Source organism: Mauremys mutica, chromosome 9, assembly GCF_020497125.1.
Source record: "Mauremys mutica isolate MM-2020 ecotype Southern chromosome 9, ASM2049712v1, whole genome shotgun sequence".
Lineage (NCBI taxonomy): Eukaryota > Metazoa > Chordata > Testudines > Geoemydidae > Mauremys > Mauremys mutica.
The window spans coordinates 17,675,275-17,689,604 of record NC_059080.1 but is presented as its reverse complement, the minus strand read 5'-3'; the positions used below and the strand labels follow the sequence as shown (position 1 = coordinate 17,689,604).

Here is a 14,330-nt window from a genome sequence, read left to right as displayed (position 1 = left end):
TTACTCCCAAGACTAATCCTTAATCTTGCAAATGATCCCACTGGACTAATGTAACTACCAGGGGCGGCTCTAGACATTTTGCCGCCCCCAGCACGGAGGGTCCGCTGGTCCCGCGGCTTTGGCGGACCTCCCGCAGGCGTACCTGCGGAGGGTCCGCTGGTCCCGCGGCTTCGGAGGACCTCCCGCATCCGCCGAAGCCGCGAGAGGTCCGCCAAAGCCGCGGGACCAGCGGACCCTCCGAAGGCATGCCGCCGAAGGCACCCTGCCTGCCGCCCTAGCGGCGACCGGCAGAGCGCCCCCCACGGCTTGCCGCCCCAGGCACGTGCTTGGCGTGCTGGTGCCTGGAGCTGCCCCTGGTAACTACTCACACTAGTATGGATTTGCAGGATCAGATCCTGTTATATATAATACTCAATTATTTAAAGCCACACAATCAAAATTGACAGTTTCAAAATTTAACCTCTCAAAACAAAAGAAATAGCAATTTATCTTTTAAAAAGAGCTGCTGATCCTAAACAAAATCTGTCACTTCTTCCCCTGAGGGCTACAGTGTAGTTCAAATGCCAGCTGCATGGATGCCAAAACATGGAACAGCAAACCCGGGAGGCAGCAAAGGGCAGGACACATATATTTTGGTAGCTGGACTCCTCACAGAAAACAATCAGGTGAGCAGGGTGGAAGGCCAGTTCATGTCCTGTTCCTGTGAATTTAAAACAAAGACCCTTATTTTTAGGCTTGCCAGAATTAATAGTGCCCACATTTCTTCAAGATTCTGAAGCTGGGAGTCTTCCTCCCCTAAATTAAGCTAACAACCATCAGCTTTTAATTTGCATGGCATGCTTGCTAATAAAGTCTAATTACAGTACACAGATTACACAGGTGTGTTAATGCTGACAAGAAGGATTCTGCCAAGGTCAATGATTCACAGACATTTAGCAGGGAAATAATACATTGCAAGACATCAAACTCCAACCTTATAGCTTGTAATGCAACATGTTTACAGCCACGTATGCAGTGTGGAGGTTGTAGTCATTCTCCTGTAAGATGCTGAATGTTTTTTGTGAGACACAGTGCTCTCAACTCCCATTAAAGTTAATGGGAGTGCTTGCATGAGTAAGTTACTCATACTTGTAGATGTTTGTAGGATTGGGTCATAAGCCAGGTTTAGCAACTAAACAGAGCCAAATTCAGAGCGCTGGTCACTCACAGTTCCTACTGGGCCAAATGAAATCTTTATTCAGCTTTTACTTGAGAGTTTTGCATGAGCAAGGACTGAGTGAAGACCCCAGAATCCAACCTGCTGATTTCAGTGGGAGCTACAAGGGCTCAGCACATCTCAGGCTATGGCCTATGTCAGTGCCCACTAGACAAGATGGCATTATTCATTTGTATTGCACTAGTGCCTAAGAGCGTCAGTCATGGACCAGGATGCCATTGTGCTAAGCACTGCACAAGCACAGAACAGTAAAGATGCTCCCTGCCCCAAATAGCCTATAATCTAAGTACAAAATCAGAGACCACAGATGGATATAGACAGTCTGGAGAATACAGAAAGCTGGCATCATAGGCCGATCGGAGGCAAGTGTCAACAGCTCAGTAGTGAATGTGAGCAGACAGGTAGGTTGGGGATAGGCTGTCTGTAAAAAGCCTTGACAGTGAATACAAGACAGTTGCTAAACCAACCTTCCACACAAACTTCCTCATGGACAAACTTCACAAAAACTAGACAAGCCATTTACAACACAAACTTTGCTTCTCTACAAAGGAAAAAGGACACTAAACTATCTAAACTGCTACATGCCACAAGGAGCCACAACAGCAGTTCCCTTAACCCACCCACAACATTGTGAATCTTTCCAGCTATACTCTCAGCCCAGCAGAAGAGTCCGTCCTATCTCAGGGCCTCTCCTTTTGTCCCTCCAGGCTCACGAACATAATACAGTTCTGCGGTGATCTAGAATCCTACTTTCGACGTCTCCAACTCAAAGAATATTTCCAACACACCCCTGAACAACATACTAACCCACAGAAACCTTCCTACCAATGCTACAAAAAGAAGGATTCTGCGTGGACTCCTCCTGAAGGCCGAAACAACAGACTGGACTTCTACATAGATTGGTTCCGTCAATGTGCACGGGCTGAAATTGTGGAAAAGCAGCATCACTTACCCCATAACCTCAGCCGTGCTGAACACAATGCCATCAACAGCCTCAGAAACAACTTTGACATCATAATAAAAAAGGCTGACAAAGGAGGTGCTGTCGTCATCATGAATAAGTTGGAATATGAACAAGAGGCTGCTAGGCAGCTCTCTAACTCCACATTCTACAGGCCATTATCCTCTGATCCCACTGAGAGTTACCAAAAGAAACTGCACCATCTGCTCAAGAAACTCCCTGAAAAAGCACGGGAATAAATCTGTACAGACACATGCCTAGAACCCCGACCAGGAGTATTCTATTTGCTACCTAAGATCCATAAACCTGGAAATCCTGGACACCCCATCATCTCAGGCATTGGCACCCTAACATCAGGATTGTCTGGCTATGTGGACTCTCTCCTCAGGCCCTATGCTACCAGCACTCCCAGCTTCGAGACACCACTGACTTCCTGAGGAAACTAAAATCCATCGGTGATCTTCCAGAAAACACCATCCTAGCCACTATGGATGTGGAAGCCCTCTACACCAACATTCCACACAAAGATGGACTACAAGCCGTCAGGAACAGTATCCCCGATAATGTCACGGCTAACCTGGTCGCTGAACTTTGTGACTTTGTCCTCACCCACAACTGTTTCACATTTGGAGACAATATATACCTTCAAGTCAGCGGCACTGCTATGGGCACCTGCATGGCCCCACAATATGCCAACATTTTCATGGCTGACTTAGAACAACACTTCCTTAGCTCTCGTCCCCTTACGCCCCTACTCTACTTATGCTACATTGATGACATCATCATCTGGACCTATGGAAAAGAAGCTCTTGAGGAATTCCACCATGATTTCAACAATTTCCATCCCACCATCAAACTCAGCCTGGACCAATCCACACAAACGGTCCACTTCCTGGACACTACTGTGCTCATAAACGATGGTCACATAAATACCACCCTATACTGAAAACCTACTGATCACTATACTTACCTACATGCTTCCAGCTTCCATTCAGGACACCCCACTCGATCCATTGTCTACAGCCAAGCTCTAAGATACAACCACATTTGCTCCAATCCCTCAGACAAACACCTATAAGATCTCTATCAAGCGTTCTTAAAAATACAATACCCACCTGCTGAAGTGAAAAAAAACAGATTGACAGAGCCAGAAGAGTACCCAGAAGCCACCTACTACAGGACAGGCCCGACAAAGAAAATAACAGAAGTCACTAGCTGTCACCTTCAGCCCCCAACCAAAACCTCTCCAGCGCATCAAAGATTTACAACCTATCCTGAAAAACCATCCATCACTCTCACAGATCTTGGGAGACAGACCAGTCCTCACTTACAGACAGCCCCCTAATCTGAAGCAAATACTCACCAGCAACCACACACCACACAACAAAAACACTAACCCAGGAACCTATCCTTGCAACAAAGCCTGATGCCAACTCTGCCTCATATCTATTCAAGTGACGCCATCACTGGACCTAATCACATCAGCCACGCCATCAGGGGCTTGTTCACCTGCACAGCTACTAATGTACAATGGCCAAACTGTACAGTCTCTATGCAAAAGAATAAATGGACAAATCTGACATCAGGAATCATAACACTCAAAAACCAGTAGGAGAACATTTCAACCTCTCTGGCCACTCAGTAACAGACCTGAAGGTGGCAATTTTGCAACAGAAAGACTTCAAAAACAGACTCCAGTGAGAAACTGCTGAGCTTGAGTTGATTTGCAAATTAGATACCATTAACTCTGGCTTGAATAGAGACTGGGAATGGCTGAGTCATTACACTACTTGAATCTATTTCCTTACGATAACTATCCTTACACCTCTTGTCAACTGTCTGTAATTGATCATCTTGATTATCACTACAAAAGTTTTTTTCCTGCTGATAACAGGTCATCTTAATTAATTAGCCTCTTAGAGCTGGTATGGCATCTTCTCTGTAGGTAGGTAGGTGTGTGTACACACACACACACACACTTCTTATCTGTTCCATTCTATGCATCCAATGAAGTGGGCTGTAGCCCATGAAAGCTTATGCTCAAATAAATTTGTTAGTCTCTAAGGTGCCACAAGTACTCCTGTTCTTTTTAAAGGTGTTTCAGTCAGTGTTTGGATTAATCATGTCCCAAGGATTTTAAAGAACTGCTGTTGGGAGCTCCTTCTCAACAAAAGGCATATTACCCCAGATAGACCCAGGCATGATCTTTCAAATGCAGACCCTGAGTTTTTTGTTACAATCCCACAGGGACTTTGAACTCTGCACTGCTCCACCTCAAATTCCTCTCATGCCAGACATGCAGGAATGTAATGACTTTTATCCTGATAAACATCCCTCTTGTTTTTTTAAAGAGAAGCAGTACTTGCTGTGTATTGAATTGACAGACTACACTTACAAATTTGCAGCGCTGCAGCAGGGTGTGAAAACACACCCTCTCCAGCGCTGCAAATTGCGCCGCTGCAAAGCGCCAGTGTGGTCAAAGCCCCAGCGCTGGGAGCGCGGCTCCCAGCGCTGTCCGTTATTCCCCACAGGGAGGTGGAGTACGGACAGCGCTGGGAGAGCTTTCTCCCAGCGCTGGTGCTTTGACTACACTTAGCGCTTCAAAGCGCTGCCGCGGCAGCGCTACCGCGGCAGCGCTTTGAAGTGCTAAGTGTAGCCACAGCCTCAGTAAACCACATAGGGTACATCTACACAGCAACTGAACACACATGGCTGGTCTGGGTCAGGTAACTTGGGTTCACAGGGCTGTAAAATTGTTGTGTAGACACTGGGGCTTAGGCTGGGACCCTACAAGGGGGAAGTTCCCAGAGGCCAGTTCCAGCCCTACACCAGGGATCGACAACATTTGGCAGGCGGCCCATCAGTGAAATCCAGCGGCGGGCCGGGATGGTTTGTTTACCTGCAATGTCCGCAGGTTCAGCCAATCGAAGCTCCCATTGGCTGCGGTTCGCCGTTCTATGCCAATGGGGGCTGCGGGAAGTGGCGTGGGCCGAGCACCAAGGGATTTGCTGGCCGCTGTTTCCCATAGCCCCTATTGGCCTGGAACAGCAAACTGCAGCCAATGGGAGCTGCGATTGGCCGAACCTGTGGATGCTGCAGATAAACAAACTGTTCCAGCCCGCCACCGGATTTCCCTGATGGGCCACATGCCAAAGGTTGCCTATCCCTGATCTACACAGCAATTTTTATCTCCGTAGACAGAGCCCGAGTCAGCTAATCTGGGCCAGCCATGGCCATGCCACTGGTCTTTTATTCCAGTATAGACATAACCATATAGATTCATTCAGATATAGTGAGATTGAGTGAGCATTATTCTTTAGATGTCATCTATTGCTCGGCACCCACATTTTCAAAACAGCTCAGGTCAAAGTGTTACAATAGTAATTGGGTTTAGGGCAATTCTGAAAATATGGCCCTGTACAAATAAATCCCATGCAAAGCAAATGCATTTGCACTGAAGTTCACTCCATGCTGTTTAACTGCAACAAATTACTGACCTAAATATAAATACCGGGGGAGTATATAGAGGAGCCTGCCGTCTGTCTCTTAGGCCCACCATACCAGGGCCGGCTCCAGGCACCAGCCCAGGAAGCAGCTGCTTGGGGTGGCCAACAGTGAGAGGCGGCATGTCCGGGTCTTTGGCGGCAATTCGGCGGTGGGTTCCTCACTCCCTCTTGGAGCGAAGGACCAGCCACCAAATTGCCGCTGAAGACTGAAGTGGCGGCAGTAGAGCTGCAGATCATGATCATGGCTTTTTTTTTTCTTTCTTTTTGCTGCTTGGGGCAGCAAAAACCCTGGAGACGGCCCTGCACCATACAAAGTCATATAATCAAGTAGTCCTGCTTAGCACTTGTCAGTTTTGCTTCAGGATTTTAGGTTAAAGCCTCAACTCAGATTATGCTCAGAAGATCTGCAAAGTGATCTATGCAGGGAGACCACCGCTTCAACTGGATGCCATGCAGATCATTTTGCAGGACTGGGGCTTCAGTCTCAACTCTGGTAGAAGCAGAAGCAGCCAAAGCAAGGACCTTTAGATATTTAGATGGGACTTACTCTGCCCTGTATTGAATGGCTGTTTGCACCAATCCCCAGCATCTTCTCCTCAGATTCACTCCACCACACCAGCACCTCTTACCCCTTTCTTCCTTGCCCCGCTCACCCCCTTACCTTTTCTTTCCATTTAGCTGATTGCCTCCTAACTAAGCCTCTCCCCACTCTGCTTCCAAAAAAGTCCTACAATGAACATGCTATTGGCTGCCATCATATTGTTCACTCTGCTTGTGTCTTCCACCCCTTTCCCAACCCTGTATCTGTCTTGCCTATTTAGATCGTAAGCATCTACTTCTGTTTGTACAGTGCCTAGCCCAATGGGGACCCAATTTTTGCTTGGCACATAATATACATGATTATAAATAATATGCCCTTTCCACACTAAATCATTTGAAGAAACTGTGCCTGGACCATTTTGAGCACAAAAATACCTATACATGCCTTGCGTCTCACACAGACATTGTCCGGAATGTTTTACGAGCACTGCTTGCAACACTTGGGTCAGGTTTTCTTTAGGCCATGTCCAGTTAAACCAGCACTGTCCATAATGGTTTCTAGTCAGGAAGCCATGAACAGTGTAGCTGCACTGGTTCAGCCAGTCCTCCTGCCCACTCCTGACTCAATTGTGCAATGCTCAGTTCTTACTGACGCTGGGAAGAACAAGTCCCCTCTGCTCTCTACCATAGGCGGCAGGTTTGTATAATTTTTGGTGGGGCCCAAAATGGTGGTGCCCCCCCCCGCTCCCGCCCTGTAAGCCGATATAAAATGAAGCTACAACGCGTCAGTGCCACAAGATTACAAGGGTCAATTAAAAGTAGAAAGTCAGAAGCAGCACTTGCCTACTTCAATATACAGTATTATATTTTGTTGTACCTGTTGTGATGAAGTGGGAATGTTCTTAATATTTTCTCTGAATACTGTGTGGGTGCCTCAGTTTTCCCTGCAAGATGCCAACTGAAGGTGTTGGGGACAAAGATCAGGTGGCCTCCCTGACCGGAAGAGACACAGAGGCCAGAGGAGGGAGTGTCAGTTTGGAGCTGGCTGGGGAAATGGGGAGAGACCCAGAACTTGGTTCTGGGCTCCCCACCCCCCAAGATGGACCTGACAGAGGGGTTCTGTTTTCTGTACCAACAAGCTCTGTTTAAACTGTGTTCCCGTCATCTAATAAACCTTCTGTTTTACTGTCTGGCTGAGAGTCACATCTGACTGCGGAGTTGGGGTGCAGGGACCTCTGGTTGCCCCAGGACCAGCCTGGGCAGACTCGCTGTGGAAAGTGCATCATGTGGAAGGTCATGCTGAATGCTCCGAGGTCAGACCCAGGAAGGTGTAAGCTTCTTGCCCTGGAGACAGTATGCTCCAAGAGAGGAGGCTCCCCCAGAGTCCTGACTGGCTTTGTATGGAGTTGTTCCAAAGCATCACAGCATCCCCTTCCACACCGTGCACTTCCCAGAAGTCCGCACAGGCACTGACACTCCCTCCTCCGGCCTTTGTCTCTTTTCCAGGCATTAGGAGGCCACCCGATCTCTCTGTTCTCCAACACCTTCAGTTGGCACCTTGCAGGGGAAACTGATTTGGGAGAAATGAAGTAAAAGCTGCCCAAACCGAGCTTGAGCACTCCTGAATTTTGAGGTGTTCAAATCTGGAAGGCAGGTGCTGGGGGTGGGAGAGGGCTGTGGGCTCCATGGGGGAGCATGGCAGCAACTGTCTGGAGCTGCACGGAGCCAGACACGCTGGTCTGAGTGGCACAGTAAGCAGTTTGGGGGTTGGAGAAGAGGTAGGGGGTTCCGGGGGGGGCAGTCAAGGGACAAGGAGCAGGGAGGGTTGGATGGGGCAGAGGTTCGGAGGGGCAGTCAGGGGACAGGCAGCAATTGGATAGGCATGGGAGTCCAGGAGGTTTATCAGGGGACAGGTAGGAAGGTCCTGGGGGGAAGTTGGGTGGGGTCTCAGGAGGGGGCAGTTGGGGAGAAGGAGAAGGGAGGCTTAGATAGGGGCTGAGGTCCCAAGGGGCAGTTAGAGGCAGGGATCTTGGGAGGGGGTAATTGGGGGGCAAGGAACAGTGGTGCTTAGATAGGGGGTGGAGGTCCTGGGGGGCAGTTGGGGCAGGGGTCTGGGGAGGGGGCAATCAGCGGCCAGGGGCTGGGATTCAAAGGGCTCTGGGCTGCTGGCAGCCGTGGGGAGCCCAGAGCCCTTTAAATCCCAGCCGCGGCTGGGAATCAGAGGGCTCTGGGCTGCCTGCAACCGCGGGGAGCCCAGAGCCCTTTAAATCCCAGCCACGGCCGGGAGTCAGAGGGCTCTGGGCTGCCTGCAACCGCGGGGAGCCCAGAGCCCTTTAAATCTCAGCCGCGGCCGGGAGTCAGAGGGCTCTGGGCTGCCTGCAACCGCGGGGAGCCCAGAGCCCTTTAAATCTCAGCCGCGGCCGGGAGTCAGAGGGCTCTGGGCTCCCCGTGGTTGCAGGCAGCCCAGAGCCCTCTGATTCCCAGCCGCGGCTGGGATTTAAAAGGCTCTGGGCTCCTGGCGGCTGCCGGCAGCCCAGAGCAGGGGAGAAACCTAGCTCCAAATATTGCTGGAGCAGAGCCCCTGACTGTGAATATTCCTGGGGCTAAAGCCCCAGGAGCCCATATAAGTTGGCGCCCATGCTCTCTACTTCCCTCTTTGCACAGGTTGTCTTTAGACAGCTGGATCAAATGTAAAGTTTTGGGGCTCAATTCTCCATTGCCTCCTCCTGGCTATGTTACATTGCTCTGGTAGTACAGAGAGGCCATAAAACCAGAAACAGCCCCCCGGGAAATAGCTCTAGTTCTGGGAGTCTCTGGCCTGCAGAGGGCTGGTAAAACCAGCTCCACTCCTGATCCTCAGCAGAGGCAGGGATTAAATTCAGCCAGAGCCACTCTGGTAAATATTTTCAAACCTGCAGAAGCCCCAGTGCCTCTTGCAGGGATGAACACCTCAGACACCCAAGCCCCCCCACAGGGCTAAAGCTCTGAGATCCCCTGCCTCACAGCTGAAACCCAGAGCCTCAAATGGAGAGGGAGGAGGGGCTCCAGGAAATAATCTCTGAGAATTTAAATCCTGAGCACAGGGCTGTGAGCTAGGGCCAGGCAGGAGGTGGGAGGTGGGAGGTTTGGGGTGGGGGTGGGGGGAGGGATGCATGGCTGGAGCACTGTGCTTTTCACACTTCATGGAAGACCAGGGAATGCAGGGTACAGCAGCAGTCCTAAGGCTGCTATAACTTACAGTAGTGGTCTGGCAGGCTCTAGAGACCCGGGAGTGTAAAAGTGTGTTTAAGGCACCTCTGCCCCCTCCCCCCGCAGTGCAGAAATAGAGTAACAGATACTTAGTTTTAGCGTTATCTTTCAAATCCCTAGGAGCCTGAATACTACATACATCGTCAAGCTTCTAACATCCTATCAACCAGCTTATTTTTAGGCTATGTCTACACTACGGCTTACATTGGCAGAATTTATGTTGCTCAGGGACATGAATAAACCACCCCCCGAGCAACATAAATTACACTGACAGAAGCACTGATGTGGATAGCGCTATGCCGACAGGAGAGCTCTCTCCCATCAGCTTAGAGCTTCTTCACCCGACATGGTGCAGCAGCGTCGCTGCATCACTGTGCATGTAGACAAGTCTTAGACCAAATGTGATTGCAGTGTTGCCAACTCATGATTTTACTGTAGGTTTCACAGTGCATGGTCTTTGCTTAGAGCCCCCAGCTTCTGATGGGAATACCTGAGAAACTCAGGTTTAGATAAAAAAAGTTCTTAGCCCTCACAGTCATGGAGAAAACATGAACACTAGAGGTCCAGAAACCACAAGGCAAATAAGAACCCAAGCTGTAAATTATTTAAAATAGAATGATTAGGGAGGAGGAGCACTTTACTGTTTTTGAACCCTTGGGGTTGGCAGTACCAGCGAGCAGACTTTTGAAAGATGGGCGTGGTGCAGTGGTAGAGTTATATGAATCTAAGGCCTGGTCTACACTGGGGGAGGGGTCGATCTAAGGTACGCAACTTCAGCTACGTGAATAGCGTAGCTGAAGTCGAAGTACCTTAACTCGAATTACTTACCCGTCCTCATGGCGCGGAATCGACGTCGGCGGCTCCCCCGTCAACTCCGCCACCGCCACTCGCTCCGGTGGAGTTCCGGAGTCGACAGGAGCGCGTTCGGGGTTCGATATCGCGTCTAGATGAGATGCGATATATCGAACTCTGAGAAATCGATTGCTACCCGCCGATCCGGCGGGTAGTGAAGACGTACCCTGAGATTTGATTTATCTCAATAGTTGCTCAGACATTTTCAGGCTTTCCACACCACTCTGATGTTTTTGTGCTTTTAGCTGGGTCTCTCTCTGCTTTTAATACACTTTCATTGGGAGGTACTTAGGATTTTCATGGGAGATAAGGACTGTATAAAATAAAATTCATTAGCATAATCTAATTTATTTCTGAGACGTATCTACCATGTGTTTATACTTCCCATTTGGAGAGGGGTATGAAAGGTTACATGTTACCGCACAACTTGTTACCAAGGCATATATACCAAAAGTTGATGTGCACAAGATACATCAGCTACTAGCGATAAAATAGGGCAGGAATATTAGGGCCTGAAATACAAAGTTTGGATTTAGATGAAAACCCTGGGGGAGAGTTTGGATCAAGCCATCTTTTTGCAAAGCCTGTTCAACCTCCATTTTCTATCTTTCTGCTGAGAATGTTTTTCCTAAAGCTGAAAAATTAACTAGCACCTCAAAGAAAACTAAGAAGTCTACTAAATTTAATACAGTTTTATGGATCTTTAGCTGTGGGCCTGTTCCTGAAAACCTTTGTTCACCATTGAGCTAAATCGTGCAAAGGGTTTTTTTCCCCTCCTGCTGGAAATTCTGATGATAAAAAACAAAACAAAACACTTGTTTTTGTTAAAAAGAAAAGCAAGTTGTAAGAAGGGCAGCCCCACCCATGAAACTATCATATTGTGTCATGGCCTGCTGCAAGTACCCCAGCTCAGTTTCCCTCTGAGTCCCCAGAAATAGTCCAAAGCATCTTCCCAACTATAAATATAACCCTTCTGGGGTTCATTTATTATAGAAGCTCAGTGTACATAAGCCATAAGTCCCAACACCATAATCCAGATTCCCCCAAGCACAGTCCTTACAGTACATGCAAAATACAGCACTGATGTCATTTACTATATCCCAGCCCTCCAGCACAGCCATCTCCTGTCTTGGTACCAGGACAGGCAACCAAGCCTTTCAAACTGGAGTACAACCCCTCTTTCCAGCAGGAACCCCCACAGCCTCTCTGCACAGAGCATTCCTCACCCTGTTACAGTTCCTCTGGATCTACCTGACCAGGCCTGGAAATGTCAACAGTTAAGCTTTTCCACTACTCCATTACCTTCAGCCCTTCCCAGCTCTCTGGCTTAGAGAGCCAGCAGAAAACTCCCTCTACCATGTCTCATGACTTCATCCCTCTCCAGCTTGCAAGCTTCTTTTTCCACTTTCCTGCCTTCAGCCTTCTCCCAGGTTCAAAACATGCAACCTCCAAGCCAACTCTTCCCAGGACAGGCAGAGAGAGAGCGAGCGCAATTTTAATGGGTAGCACAGATATAATGAGGGCAGAATTTGATGCTTCATGGGCATGTTCTGCTCATGCAGGTCTCTTGACTTAAACAATATCCTGATCACAGAGCACATTTAGAACCTGGGTGTCTTTTCTTAATGCCGGACACATTGGCCTGATTTTGATCTCACTCACACACCTGTAAATAAGGAGTAATTCTAATGAAGGCAATGGGATTGCACTTGTAAATCTGGTTTGAGGGAGGGAAGAATCAAACTGTGTTTTTTATTAAAAATATATGGGAGCATGGGTAGCAAAGATTCTTAAAGAAATGTATCTCAACAATGCAATCTACTTTATACAATTCACTCCACAGTTCAGTTTAACCTATATTAACAATCTCCATCATGGGAGATGGTGGAATTTTAATGCAGGTTCTCTGTATGAGGATAAACAACCTAAATTGTTTCAGGAGTATAAAATGCAATCTGCTTTATGCTCAGTCATTGTCATAGATTATGATATATTGATTGAAAAACAGTCAAATTGTATTGGCAAAGCCAGTACATCTATTTTTATCTACTGAGCTACTTGTTAAATTATATGGAAAGAGAAGCACATCATATTGCACTTTGCAGCCTGCTTTACTTATCCCAGTAGTTTACTGATTTATATTAAGTAAACTTGACTTCTACGTTTCATTTATAGCTTACTGATATCAATGAAGTAAATCACTACTGGTGGATGTTTACATAAATAATAAGACTTTGCACTTCTTTAGCCCTGTTCAGCTTTGCTAGAGAAGGGTCCAAACCAAAACTCTGGTCCAGGGCAGATTCATCCCTGCACAGAGGTCTGGTTTTTCGCATGAGCCTCTCTTAGGCCTTGGCTACACTTGCAAGTTAGAGCGCATTAAATCAGCCCTAGGTGCTATAACTCCTGAGGTGTCCCCACTGGCAAAGCACTTAGAGCACCTGGACTCTGCAGCTGGAGCCAGGAGCGGCGCCAGAGTTTCTGGCGCCCTAGGCAGAATTCGGGGGGCGGCATTTTGTGCGCTCCCCATGGGGCGCACGGGAGCTTCCAGTTCCACTCCCATCACATTGCCGAAGAAGGACCTTTCACTGCAATGCCGCAGGCGACAGCAGCAGTCATTGAGCTGCTCAATTGCCTGCCGGTCTTTTCCGCGGCACGTCGGCAGAAGGTCCTTCTTCGGCGGCACGACGGGAGTGGAACCAGAAGCTCCCATGCGCCCCGTGGGGAGCACACAAAATACCATCCCCCGAATCCTGGCGACCTAGGCGATCACCTAGGGTCGCCTAATGAAAGCGCCGGCCCTGGCTGGAGTGCTCCTTGTAATCCACCTCCACAAGAAGCACAGAGCTTGTTGCGCCCCAGCTGGAGCACCAGGGTGTCAGTGTGGCTGACGTGTTGCATTACTGTGCTGTGATTGGCCTCTGGAAATGTCCCATAATCCCCTGAAGTCAAGTGACCACTCTCGTCATTGTTTTGAACACGGCTGCAGGCATGCGGATATGCCCTTTCAAAGCTCTGTTTCTGACAGCCCACATGCTTATCTGCTCGGGGCACAGAGCAAACCATTACTGTGGAAAGCTCCTGCTGCAGAGGCAGGTGTGTGTGTGTGTGTGATAGAGAGAGAGAGAGAGAGAGAGGTGGGGGGGTGGGAGCTGATGTCGGGTTTCCCCCTTTCTCCTGCTGCTGTCTGAACTTACAAGTTAGCATGCTGACACTCTGCCTCCCATGCTTTGAAAACCCTTTCCAAAGCACACTGCAGCCACTTGCACACTGGGATAGCTACCACAATGCACTGCTCTCTGTGGTGTTGCAAGAGCTGCTAACGTAGGACATGCTCCACAGTCACAAGGAGCACAGTCTGAACACACAGCAGCACTTTCCCTGCTGCTGTCTACGAAGGCTGGTTTAACTCCTGGCGCTCTACATCTGCAAGTGTAGCCATGCCCTTATTTAGGAGCTGTGGGGGCTGGCATACTGGACTGCCTTAATTTGAGTCCCTGTTGTAATGTGGGCTATTGCAGGGAGTGCTGGTTGCCCCACTCATGCCTCCTCCTGCCCCTGATGTCTCCTCCCAATGGACCGTTCCACCCCACCACAGAATGCCCCTTGCACCCAAGGCTGCTGCTTCTGCTGTCCTATCACCTTTTGAGTCATAGTACAACAATGAATCTATCCCTCAACTTCTGCCCAACTCTAATGGAGAACTTGATCTGGGGTTCAAGTTTGTACTGAAACCCACAATCAGAAGAAAAGATTTGTTTTGAATATTTTGTACAGCTGCAATACAGTGAGATACTATTGTAAGTAAAACCAAGTCTCTTGTATGGTACGGCCCATCATTGTGTACTACCCATCAGAACCACACTAGTGAAATACATTTCTCAAAAACAACAGGACCTGAACCATAAAGTCAATGGAAAAACTATTAACTTTAGTGGGAGCAGAATCTGTGGGTTTTTTTTCTTTAGTCAAGATAACAAACTGGAGGATAAAGCATGCTGAAAAC

At 48.5% G+C, this 14,330-nt stretch overlaps 1 long non-coding RNA gene across 2 annotated transcripts in view; it reads right to left on the bottom strand.

Moving 5' to 3' along the window:
* Nucleotides 1–321: 321 nt before the first annotated feature.
* The window catches only part of LOC123377285, a 103,720-nt gene continuing 89,711 nt past the window's right edge, over nucleotides 322–14,330 (bottom strand). For both annotated transcript variants that reach the window (XR_006582157.1, XR_006582155.1), the window contains exon 6: nucleotides 322–700. This is a non-coding gene — a long non-coding RNA (uncharacterized LOC123377285). The remainder of the gene's footprint in view (nucleotides 701–14,330) is intronic.